This window comes from Monomorium pharaonis, chromosome 1 (genome assembly GCF_013373865.1).
Source record: "Monomorium pharaonis isolate MP-MQ-018 chromosome 1, ASM1337386v2, whole genome shotgun sequence".
In the NCBI taxonomy this organism is placed as follows: Eukaryota; Metazoa; Arthropoda; class Insecta; order Hymenoptera; family Formicidae; genus Monomorium; species Monomorium pharaonis.
The window spans coordinates 30,161,701-30,175,631 of record NC_050467.1 but is presented as its reverse complement, the minus strand read 5'-3'; the positions used below and the strand labels follow the sequence as shown (position 1 = coordinate 30,175,631).

Sequence of the window (13,931 nt, the reverse complement as noted above, 5' to 3'; positions counted from 1 at the left end):
GTCGTGCAGTGAGGTTATATTATGATGACAGTTTCGTGAAGATCGTGTCATAAAATGACAGATAGTGTAAGTGTATTAATGTACCTTTATATTTAAAGAAATTATAAAAGAATTTGCATAAATAAAAATAGAACATTTTCTTTTGTATTATTTCTTTAAATACAAAGGTACACAAATAGGTACAGGGATACTAATAGGGACACTCCTCTATTATTGCCCTTCTATCCTGCTCTATACGAGTCAGAAGAAGTCAGGCTCAGTGATAAAATAAAGAAGCAGTAATCTAAGATACAAGAAAATTTTATGTGTACGAATTTTGTTATATATTATATTCTTATACTCTATGATTGCAGGAGAAAAGCATTGAATATAATGAAAAGAAAAAAAACGACCACTGACCAAAAAAAAAGATTATTATACATGAAGCATTAATTCTATATCCAGAATTTATGTCACTTAGAATTTTTTCCTCGATGCATCCTAGCAGGTATGGTCTTTTGCTTTTATTTAATTATCTTATTGATTCTTTTAAAGTTTTTCTACATAAACGATCTTGCAGAAACAGTTTTGTACGAAGAGTAGCAAATAGCCTATACAATTTGCGAACATCTTCAAGAATAGATGTCTGTTCTGATAATGGAATATTAAGTATACGTATTCGTGACACTCACACACATAGAGATTCTGCGCTTGCTGGACAATAAGCAAACGTCGAAGAAATTTCAATAGTATGTGTTGTGTGTCGATTTTAATTTAGTGTAAGATATTGAATATCATTAATTTATATATGTGATGTTTATATTCATTTTTTAGGTGAAGACCACACTAGGTGAAGAAGCTGTTGGCATGTTATTTAACATGGACAAGATAAAATTCTTGCAATTGTGTCGCCCTACGCTCTCTCCGTTATAGATTTCTATATCTCATAATGAATCGTCATACTCTTTTGGTATTAAAATGTTATTTACTATTCCCTTACAAAAAAAAACTACAAGAATACGAAAAAATTACTGGTATACTATTGAAAACTTCAGTTCTTTAATAGTATACCAGTAATTTTTTCGTATTTTATAGTTTTTTTTCGTAAGGGTTACACTACTTGTAAATATTTAAATAATAAATGTCTCGAGCTGATCTATATACTTATACAACTCTTGTTTCCAACATCCAACATTAAAACTGTATGATGTACGTAACAGACGCTCAGTGATCTCAAATGTCTGTATTATATCATTATTAGTAACTAATTCAGAATTTGTAAAATTTGTCAGGATATTCTTACATTCGTTGATAAGTTAATTAAGAATTTTTGCTGGTAAAGTTGCAAATGTTAAGTTAAAGTAATCATGCATTATACCAAAGACCTCTCCAAATTTAACATGGAGCTATCATTGCACCTAGTTATTACATTAATTACTAAACAATGATTTATCTATTTTATTCTGTTATTATTCTCTGCGACACGAAGTGACATTAAAATTGTTGATGTTGATTAATAACGTTTTAAAGAAAATTTCGCACATATAGGATTAGTATTTTATACCGAGTGATCTGATTTGCCCAAAGAAATGTCGATAACAATCCTGGTTCAAAATTCGAAGTTTCAAACGCTTGAATTTATACGTCTTCAAAATCGATTGACAAACCGCATTCTTTGTAGTCCTAGAAGAATGAAAAATGCGGTCCGACTTTAACGTGTCCATTCACGGAATTGAACAATTGATCTTTGTAAGTATAAAAAACATTTATTTCTTCTTTTTTATATGAATTATTTGAAGTTTACGAGGCTTCAAACACTTGAATTTGTACGTTTTCAAACTTACTCTTTCCCAGAATGGAAAATGCGGACTGTTATGCGATATAGTAACTTAATTTTTTAATGTGTGTCCATTCATCACGTCCTTTCATGATTTTCAGGGCGTCGTTAATCGGAGTTAAAAATAAAAAATCAATAAAATAAATATAAGTATAAAAACCATTTATTTCTTTTTTTACATAAAGTTAGTAACAACTATTTGAAGATTATATTATACTTATTGTATGGTTTTTTCCGCCTCGCCCGCGCCGTCCGCCTCGTCCGCGCCATTCGCCTCTGTTCCCATGGCTTTTTTGCCAGCGAGCTGTAATAACATTATATTATTATTTTCTTTATACATTAAATGTTTGTTTTAATCCTATAATGATAAACATATTTTTTTTAATAATTTCAAACGTGGATTATATCTTTAAAATAAATTCTAGGGTTAATATGAAATTAATCATGAAAGTGCTTACGTTGCTGGTCGCTGGTCGGAGACTCGTTTCGTGGCTCTACTTGTTTTTCCGGTTGTGAGCTCGGCTCTGAGTTTAATCCTGATTGCGAGTTCGACGCCGGCTGTGAGCTCGGACCCGGCTGTGAATTCGGCTCTGGTGTCCGGTTCTTTTCTCGTTCATTAGCAGCGAATTGCTGTTGCATTTTTTTTAGTTGCGCTTCTAGCTCTGCGATTTTTCGATCCTTTGCATCTTCAATACCTTCAATTGCAACAGTAGCAAATTGCTGTTGCATTGTTTTTATATGCGCTTCTAGTTCTGCAATTTTTTTATCCTTATTAGCATCTTCTTCAATATTGTTTGCAGCTGCCATAATGCTAAAAAAGATAACTTTTATTATTGTTGTTTGTATTTTAATATTTAATATTATAAGTATTATAAATCTACTTACACGTCGTCATCGGCGTCGTCCATCTTTTTTCTTAATGTTAGACCAAGGGTCGAAGAACTATAGAACCCCTCACTCTGTATGAGTAGCGTGATTGTTAATGATAGTTTATGGTCGTGATGAATGTTTATAGGGATATGGTTCTATGGCTAGTTTTCATAAGTTTTTTATTTATTTCTGTACTGCTGCACTGATGCAATAAGTTATTAGAATAAGACAAATATATTTTTTCACATTCTTACTTATTGCATTAGTACAGCAGTGCAGGAATAAAAAACAAACCTATAATATTTAAGGTCGTCATAAATACTGTCAACCAATCACAAAGCCGTGTTACGTCCAGGTTTATGGATTTTGGGCTAGGTTCGGGAGATTGGTTAGGTGTGGTAGATAAAGAAGGAAGAACGTAATATGACACGACTCCCGAAGGCACAGGCTTGGGAAATAGACAAGTGCCTTAGGGGCGAACGCACTCTTTATTGCCAGAAATGTGGGTCAGTGTGCCGGTAGGCTCACTATAACCCCTATCTCTGAGCTGTGCGTCCGTTGGTCCTGGTTTTGAGTCAACAAATTTAATTGTTTTAACTCGGGATCGGACCCGATGCAGTTTTTAGTCGGGGAATGAGGGTAGGTTGACTAATAAATGAATAAGAAGATTTTAGAATTTAGTTCATATTTATTCTAACACTCGGTCTAAAATGAATAGTTACAATAATAGTCTTAGCGATCGCATTTATTTTAACGTAGTACTGGTCATGAAGTTACAATGCAAGGTTTATAAACAAAAAAATAAAATTGAAAGACAGTGTTTATTTATTATAGCATCTGGTGTAAAGGACTACAATTTAAATCAGATTGTGGTATTAAGTTTATAGGGTTTGATAGTATGTACATGTTTGTTACACTTTGTTTATTTGTTTTGTACAATACTAGTGACCTTACACAATAGTAAATTAAAATATGATAACTGTAATTAACTAACATAATTTGGACATGATTTAGGCTATATATATATATATATATGTACGTCCAGAGGCAGTTTCCGGGACCAAAAATTAAAATGCTTAAAAATATTTTTTTAATATCTTTCTTATCGTAATTTACCCCCCCCCTTGAGTAAAACAAGTGTATTCCTATTGGTTATTAGAAAAAAAATTAATTTGGTAGTTTCCAGGACATTTTATAGATTGGTAGATTCCGGGACACTGGTAGTTTCCAGGACATTTTATAGATTGGTAGATTCCGGGACACTGGTAGTTTCCAGGACATAGTTCGGAATGGCAGATTCCGGGACATTCTCTTTTTCCTATCTAATGGTACATTTAAGAACAAGAATCGGTTAAAAAAATAAATATCAAATTAATATTTATTCATTTAATTAAGTTTTGATAATAATTATAAACTGATGACAGTTACACATAAATATTAAATTATATAATCGTAATATTTAAATAATACAATTTAATTCATCAGTGCTATAGTGCTAACTAAAATACTACTATCTGCATTGAGATGTTAACTAATTGAAATATTTTTCAGTCGTTCTATATTTCTTAATTTTTTTAAATTGTTAATTTATAGAAGTTAAGTCATAAAGGTTTTTTTAAACATATTGTTTATGAAAAATAACTTAATGCAAATAGAAATATATTGTTTTTTTTTAATCTGTCCGCGTCCTGGAACATGCCATACATACGGAAATGCATATAAATTGTATGGCATGTTCCAGGACATGTGTAGATTAAAAAAAAATGTAATATGGTCTTATTTGCAATAAGTGTTCGTACCTTTTCATAAAAAATACATTGAAACGATTCTATTTATAACAAAACTAACAATAAAATAATAAGTTAATAAATGTAAAGCAGTAAATGTAAAGTTGATAATATGCGTTGCCTACGAGTACGCTAGATAATATCATGATGTGTAGGTAACAATAATACAATTCATAGCGTTATATTGTAGAAGATTCATCAATATGTGATAAGTTGTAGAAAATTCATTACATTTGACTATAACAAAGCTTTTAATATAGTGCTAACTAAAATACTGCTAATAATCATTCTAAAATAAATTAACCACGCCAATTGATTCTACATGAGAAACAACGAAGAAAACATATAATATGTCCATGCAAATGTTCCATTTATTATAAAAAAATTTATGAATTTCTATGTTCATTAATGGGGGTATTTACATGGACATATACACATTTTCATAGTGGTCTTTCGTATAGAATTAATTGGCATATTTTATTTTAGTCTAAGAAGATTATTTATTACTTTGTTTATAACATACTGTAAAAAAGAATTTTTTGCTATTAAATTTTTGTTGCAAGAATCTTTGCTAGGGACTGCGTTAATACTTTTTCGATATCACAACTTGTTTCGCCGTGGGACTGAATAGGTTAGTGAACTATTTATAAATAACTTTTCGGCAACAAAATAACAGAAGTATTGTGTATATAGAACATTATCTGCAAAACTTGTATACTTTAAAAATTAATTTATCTATAACATATTTTAATGTTTTTACAAATATGAGAAATTGACATTAATAATTGCCGCATTTAAAATAAATAAAGTTGTTACTGTACATAAAAATAAGCCAAAACTTCTTTTTCTATATTTGTAAATAGAGAATAGCCAATTTTTAACTATTTTAACTTTACCAATACAACAAAGTTTATAATTAATTTTGTATATGATTATTTTGTATATGATTATTTTTCTAAATTTAAGAGGTTATGTTCTGACATACCATAAATAAAAATGCATATAAATGGTATGGCATGTTCCAGGACGCAGGTGGATTAAAAAAAAAAACAATATACTTCTATTTGTAATAAAATTTCTTATTTTTTATAAACAATATGTTAAAAAAACCTTTATAACTTAATCTCTATAAATTAACAACTAAATAATGTTAAGAAATATAGAACGACTGAAAAATATTTCAACTTGTTAATATCTCAATGCAGGTAGCAGTATTTCATTTAGCACTATATTAAAAGCTAGTATCTGTATCTTTTTATAAACAATACAATTAAAAACTCTATTTATAATTAAATTAACAATAAAATTATTAGTTAATAAGTGTAAAGCAGTTGACCATATGCGTTGCTTACAAGTACGCTAGATATGATGTAGGCAATAATTAAACTCATAGCGTTTTATTGTAGAAGACTTATCAATATGCGTTAATTTATAGAAAATTCATTACGTTTAACTATAATGAGCTTCTAATATAGTGCTGACTGAAATACTGCTACCTACACTGAAATATTAGCTAGTTGAACTATTTCTCAGTCGTTCTATATTTCTTAAATTTGTTTAATTTTTAATTTATAGAGATTAAGTTATAGAGGTTTTTTTTTAACATACTGTTCATGAAAAACAAGAATTTTTATTGCAAATAGAAATATATTATATTTTTTTTAATTCGCCCACGTCCTGGAACATGCCATACAATTTATATTTCCCTATGTATGACATGTTTCAGGACATGTGTAGATTTAAAAATTAGTAATATGTTTCTATCTGCAATATGTATTCGTATCTTTTCATAAACAATACATTAAAAAAACTCTATAATAAAACTAATAATAAAATCATAAGTTAATAAACGTAAAACAGTTGATAATATACATTGCCTACTATGCAAGTTTTTTTAAACATGTAGGTTTTTTAAACATATTGTTTATGAAAAATAAAAACTTTTAGTGTAAATAGGAATATATTGTTTTTTTTTAAATCTATCCGCGTCCTGGGGAACATGCCATACATACGGAATTGCATATAAATTGTATGGCATGTTCCAGGACATGTGTAAATTAAAAAAAAAAATGTGAAATTTTTTTTAATGAAGTGATTCTTAATTGACTTTTTTATAGAATAGAAAAATTCTTTTACAGAATTAAAGTGTGCACAAAAATAAACACCGTAAATGTCGACTTAATTTAAAAAATAAAATAGAATTAAAAATATCTACTAATTTTTGATACGTAGAGCTGTCATTTTGCGAGGATATTTGCTTAATACAATAATTGTATAATATATATGTACAAAATGAAATGTGTGCGGGCTAGGGATAGAATGAAAAAACAATATCGTGCAAGTGGAAATAAATTAAAAGCTTAAAAAAATATTAACTTCTTCAGCTTTTTATAATTATAAATTCGGATACAAGATTATAAAAAAAGCAATTTAAAAAAATTTTTATTCTCGGTATGAAGTGCAATTCATAAACTGATATGAGTACGTATACTTTAATTCTGGAAAAGGATTTCCAAATCTATAAAAGAAATACGTGTAAAATCTTGTTAATGATGTGCATGAATGACACTTATCCACAAAGTTTGATGGCACTTTAGTATCCCCTTAATGATTTAATTGTAAATATATTAGAGTATGTAACCTAATTGGGCTTATCGGGATTATGTTAAGAATGTTTTAGCTATACATTAACAGTCAAAAGTCATTAAAATTTGAAAAATGTAAACTGTTTTTTAGGTTTATTTTTTTTAACAATGGCAAATAACTTTGGCCACAATTTTAGTCCTACAAAGAAACCAAATACAATGATAAGTAAAGAAAAAATTAACTAATAATGATGTATGCAACGAAAGCATGAATATCATATTCTGTGCTGCAGTTTTTGATAAATAACTTTTAAAATGGATTTAACTTTTTTACAATTATTTATTAGAGTTTTATTACTATATGCGTAAGACATTACATTTAATTTATAATGCTTCTTTTTCATTAAATTTGTACATAAAAACTATTAATTATGATATATGCAATATTAATTATTTTACATAAAAATAAATGTAAATTTAAAAAACTTGTAAAGCAATAAGAAAATAGTGCTCAAATTTTACACAGATGTTTAAACATAATAAAATGCTCTATTAAATTTTTATATATTTATAAAAATATGAGTGAAAGTAATATATAAAAACGAACGTTTCATTCTTTATGAATTCTTTTTTCTTATAACGTTTTCTATTGGAAAAACTAGTGCAACACTGGTGCGCACTGAGTGCAATTTTATTGTTCCACTGTGAAAATCAGTTCACATATTTTCAGTGTTTAATGTTCTACTGACAAAATTAGTGCAAAAAATTACACTGAGTGCAACGTTTGTTCCACCGTCTTTCGAGACGGTGGAAGGTGCCAGTGCAAATTAAAATAGATGTTATGTTTGTGCTTTAAGGTGTATTACATTATATGTTATTACATTATTTTAGTAAACTTTATAACAATGAAATTGTTTAATTTTAAATCTGTCTACTGATGTGTTCCACTGAACCACATTAAACCTGCACTATTATTACGCTAGTGAAGTTTTTCATCAAAATTTACTGCAGTGCTGGTGCTGCACCAGTTTTTTCTCCAGTAGAAAACGCTATTACATATATATTTACAATATTTAATATATTTTTTGAGTATATAATGTAATATCAAAAACTATATTTTCACATAAGGACAAAATTTAAATATAATATTTAAACAAATAATTGGAAAAATATAAAGGACACAATACATTTGCAAAACAATTTCGATGCCTAACATGCAAAAGAAAGACAAACATATCTTTAATTATAAATAACATATACCTTAAACATTCTTGAAAACTAAAAAAGGAAAAGAAATTTAATGAGATATGACTTTAAAATCCGCTGTCTTATAGAATTAAAATTAAATAAATCATGAATGCATATGTATGTTTCAATCGCAAGTTTTGTTTTTTCTTAACTGATAATGTAACTATGTCATTAAATCAGGTTTCTTATGGCTTAAGACATTGTATGTCACTTATTTCTGATAAAGGTGGCAGTTTTCCTTTACGCAGATATTTAAAAAATTACATTTTTGCACATCTGTTATTTCTTTATCTGTCCATCGTGTTTACCTTTGATATATTTTACAGGCTAAAATTTAAATATAGTCATTAATAAAATAATATCAAATAAAACCTTGACGCATATAATATAACTATCGCTTATTTACATACTTAATTTTTCTGTTCTTATATTTAAATAATGTATAACTATTTAAAAAAAAAATAACTAAGAAGTAACGACTCGTTATCTTTTTAGTAACTGTAACAAATTATTTTGCAAAATCGATAACTTGTAACTGTAATTAGTAACTTTTTTAATGATAAAACTGTAATTGTAACTAGTTACTTTTGCAAAGTAACTTTTCCAACCCTAAATTTTTCATAATAATAACATTAAAGGTAAAACACAACATTTAAGGTTGTAGCTCTATTAATAACAAGTCTTGGAACAATAAACTTCAATACAAGTAGTATTTATTTATTTGTAATTAAAAATCAGTTACTGATTACACCTCTTATAAGAAAAATTTAATTTAATTTAATATTATTGCAGGTTCTTCCAAATCTCTTTAAGTTTTTCAAATCATATACCTAAAATTTTTAATAAAATCTTCTGTATATTCTTTGAACAATTTAAAAAATAAATATTAAAATATAAAATTATAGATTACTTTGATGCAAAAAATTAATCTCAATTGGTAAATCTATAAATTATTATTCTTAGAGTATTATAATTCGATTGTTATAGTAATGCAGTATACGCTAACACTGATCTGACGATTAATGCCAAAAACATATTTTTAGTATAAAATTATTTTTTCCATAATCTCATATACTAAACTAAATATTTTATGGCAAACATTCCTTTTTTAATAAGGTAAAGCATTTATCACAAATTTATGACATATTCTACTAATTGTTTTCTTCTCGTATTAAGAGGAATAAGTTTTATAAAAAAAATATGTTAACTTGAAGCAGAGTAGCACTTTACGTGTAGCACAAAGAAGCAACGAGCAATGGATTTCTTTATAAGAATATTTTCTTTCTTTAGATTTTGGGAAGAATCCTCTTAAGGTTGCATATAAGAGTGAAATGGTGAAAGATTTAGAGAATTTTACGTATATCGAACATTTTTTCTGTAGCTAGTGTTATTACATTTTTGTAGGTCCGTACTGTACAAAAAAAAGAACAAATGTAAATGTACAATTTAAATAAGTTTCCCTTGGACCCCCGCAAAGTTTGATCCTACATAATAAAATTACCTTAATTAAAATGAATTAAACTTAATATAATTATTAACCTTGATTGAAGAAAAAATTATCGTCTTTACTGTTGATAGTTATGTCAACTCCATCATTAGAAACTGTTATATCCACGCCTTGATTTTTTTCTAAAATTTTTGACATTTCTAGTATGTCGACTTTAGCAACAGGTTGCTATAGATTTTTTTGTAGATATGTTTTGTAGGTATGATATTATGATGATCCATGAAGTTTGCTACTCTCGACATTTGATTATCCAACAAGTTTATATCCACTCATTCTGTTGCACATGTTTGCGCAAAGTAGTTAGACAAAGTGCGGAGCTATTTTTTACTCCACATAGGCTTGCAAAACCTCGCATTTGTTTATAAGCATGTTTATTTTCATTTTAATTATTGGGTAATCCAAACAAAAAAGATTATCTGATGGCACATTAGCATTTTTTTGAAATTATAGCAAAAGTTGAATACTTTTTAATATATGTGCATCTAACAGTACTGGAAGAGTTCTATGTAATTTACCGCGAATAGTAAATCTAATATAGTCATAGGTCTTATCAAATGAATCTTGTATACAATTTTTATAGAACCTGTCCCATAATCACACTCATGGTTTTTAAAGTCTTTAATTAAAATTCTTTCTGTTCCTCCAGCTCGACAATGATTAAAAACTTGAATGGCGATGAGTGTTATCTCTGCTAATGGTTTCCACATTGCATATGAAAATTCTTTTGTTAATATTTTACTATATTCTTCCATTTTTTTTAAATAATCACTAAGAAATTTAATGTTACGTGTTGAGGTAATATCATCTTTTTTTGTCGTTTAACTTTTATATGAGTTTTTGTTGCTACTTTATTTATAATTCCGCTAAAACTTCTACATCATATATTTTTCGTAAAATCATCAACATCTTTCCGCTTTATTAAATTTTTATCTATCATATATGTAACATCTAAGATTCTACTAATCTTTTTTAAACAAGAATAGAAGCATTAGTCGAATGTGTATATATATATTTGTTATAGTTTTAATCTAATTCTTCAATATCATTAATTGCCTTAATTAAAGTTCTGTAAAATTCTGGAGTATATGCAGCTGCTAAAGTGTTAATATCAGAGTATCAATTTCTAAAAGCTAATACTAAACGACCTAAAAAACAAATAATCTTGCATAGTATTGGATGTTGATGAATTTGCGTTTTACAAATACTATTTCTATACAGAATGATTGTACGATTGTATCTAATAGTTTTGATTACTTCATCTTCTTGCAAGATATGCAATATTTTTACTCTTATTCTTCTACTTGCCTCTGGGTAATATTTGACAATACTTTGCCGAGTTTTTTGTAAGATTCACAAAAAATGTGATTTTTTAATTTTATTACACTGCTGGAAATAATGTCTTAAATTATTTCGCGCATAAAATCCATTACAATAGACGCAGTTATCAAAATTTATACTTTATTGTTTTTCTTTTTTTGTAAGTTTTCTAACTGTTATTATTCGATCATGATTGCATATAAAAATAAAATTTACTTCTTTAATTTTACTTGCCATTTTACGCAAACGTTCAGCACATCCTCCTGGTAAATGCATAAAATCTTCAACTAGATCTTCATTACAATGTTTGGTTTCCAAATGACGCGCTATTTTATTTTGCAGAGTGTGAGAAAATAAACAAAAATTTTTTTGTTGCCTTGAAGACCACGTGATAATTTAGTAATTAATTCAGATTTATCACAGCCACTATTTCCAGGAATATTAAATTTAGTTGATCATATTTATTTCTTTCAGATACATTACTTTATTAATACTATTTTCTGAGTTTGTTGTTACTCCTGTTTTATTAGTTTCTAAACTTTTAGTTTTATTTGGTATATATTCACTAGTAATATCTTGTGTTACATTTGGTCATAAACTATCGTCATTGCTACCATCTAAAATAAAAACAAAAATTTGTATTAAAAACAAAAAATTATTCCTAGCACTTTAATTTTCTTAGTGAATATAAATTAACTTTACATATAAATAATATTACTAATTGCATTACTAATTATATTTGAAGTTTTTACTTTTCAAAAATTTGTTTTTATTGTAATACTTAATATATCTTGATAAATTTGAATGTAATACGTTGTTTTTCAAATAGTTACATTTTTTCTCGCAATATTTTTTTTTATTTTCTTTTTTATTAATTTTCTAAAAAAATTTGTTTTTAAAATAATGTACCTTGGTTTATTATATTTAACATATTCAGTAACTTCTCTTTTTTAAATTATTATTGCAATCATTATTCAAATGTGTTGTAATTTTCTTATCATGTATGTTTTTGGCAACGGAATGTAAAATGTTTTTGTTTTGCATGTTTTTAGTCATTAAATTTTCATGTTGTGTGACAGTAAACTGTGTAAAATCTTCATCTTCATCTTGTTGAGAATATACAATTGTTTCGTTGACTTTTTGGCAGTATACCACCTTTCTGAATATTACAATATTCTGTTTCAATTTCAAATGTCTGCTTTGATAGTATATTCATTTTGCTAGTTTTATTTAAAGAAATATCATTTATTATATTATCTTCGCAATCGGAGGACATACAACATCCATTTGGAATCAAATAATTCCTCATTTCATTATTTTAAAAATCATTTTAATTTGATCTAGAAAATTAAAAAAATTATTAAAATATTTATAATTGTTACATTTATTTAAATTGTAAAGGATAGGACATTTTAAACTTACCTTTAATTATTATGCATTAAGACCAGAAGAATTATCTTCAATTGTGTTTCTATATGCATCCTTTTTCTCTAATGTAGTTTTTCTTAATAACAGCTTTTTTGTTTATATTTAGTATTGGTAAGATTTTATTTTCAATAATATTATGTATATAATTTTTATTTAAGTTTATGTCCCTTGATTTATTATTTATGTTGCAACTTGTTGATTGATTAGTACTAAGAAATTTGCATATTTCAGTTTCAGATTTTGTCAAAGAGATTATATAAGCTTGAATCTATAATGTTACTTATATCGCTGCTTGATGTGTTAGTTTTATTATTGTATTCTGTATTTTCGCTACTGAAAAATTGTTGCTACTTCAGTATCAATGTTTTTTCAGTACCAATACTGACAGTACTTTTCAGTATATAATTATAATTTAAAGAATCTTTCTTATCCATTATTTCTTCTGGATACTGTAATTAAATATATAATTAAAAATATAATCTTGAATGTATAAAATGCTCAATTATGAAAGTAATTTTATAATAATTTCCTACATTTTGATTGTTCCCCTCAATACTTCCTTTTTTTACAGATTTTCTTTGTTTTTTACTACAACAGTTTTAATTCCTTGCCTCTTATAATCATTTATAATATCTATTAATTTAATTGATATATTACGTATTTTAATTTCTTTTGTACTCGCCGTTGGTTGTATCGAACGAAATCTTTGTATTATTTGTAAATTGCTGTTTAATGCCTATACAAAAATAAGACACGTATAACAATTTCTAAAAAGCTTATTAATTATAAAAGCATTACATTAATACGTGTTTCTGAACTACCAGGTTATGTTTTCCATCTTGCGTGTTCCAAAAAATTATATATATATATATAATGTTTGTTCATTTTCGCTGCACTACTAGGGTGCGTTCCGTTTCACGCATAATACGCATGATGCATCGTTCATCCTTGTTGTTCGTCAAACGTTAAACAAGGATGAACAATGCATTAGCCCTAGGGCTTGATTCTTGAATTTATTCGCAAGAAAACGTATGCGCAAATATCCGCTCTAACAGAAAAGTTGCAAGTTTATTGGTTGAAAGCCATACGATAGCCAATAAATTTTCAACTTTTCTGTAAGAACAGAATTTGCGAATACGTTTCTCTTGCGAATGAATTCAAGAATCGAGCCCCTAGTCTACAATGAAGGATTTAAGCTTTAAGCCGTAAGAAACTGGCCAATCACAGTAGATTTTTATAAGAATACTCGATTGTGATTGGTTAATTTCTTGCGGCTTAAAGCTTAAATCTTTATTGTAGACGAGGGCTTATGCGCATCATGCGTTGAAACGGAACGTAGCCCTATACAGATGCAGTAAGGTCCGCCGCATAGA

General features: G+C 27.4%; 2 long non-coding RNA genes across 2 annotated transcripts; one reads left to right on the top strand and one right to left on the bottom strand.

Annotated features, from left to right (window-relative positions):
- The first annotated feature begins 210 nt into the window (after positions 1-210).
- LOC118645068 lies at positions 211-1,128 on the top strand. Its single transcript, XR_004962824.1, has 3 exons — positions 211-487; positions 560-728; positions 814-1,128. It is a non-coding gene; the product is annotated as an uncharacterized LOC118645068 (long non-coding RNA).
- Positions 1,129-9,597: 8,469 nt separating this feature from the next.
- LOC118645067 lies at positions 9,598-13,523 on the bottom strand. The gene is made up of 4 exons (XR_004962823.1): positions 13,092-13,523; positions 12,553-13,007; positions 12,040-12,470; positions 9,598-11,747 (listed from the first exon to the last, which is right to left on the bottom strand). It is a non-coding gene; the product is annotated as an uncharacterized LOC118645067 (long non-coding RNA).
- Between the last annotated feature and the right edge of the window lie 408 nt (positions 13,524-13,931).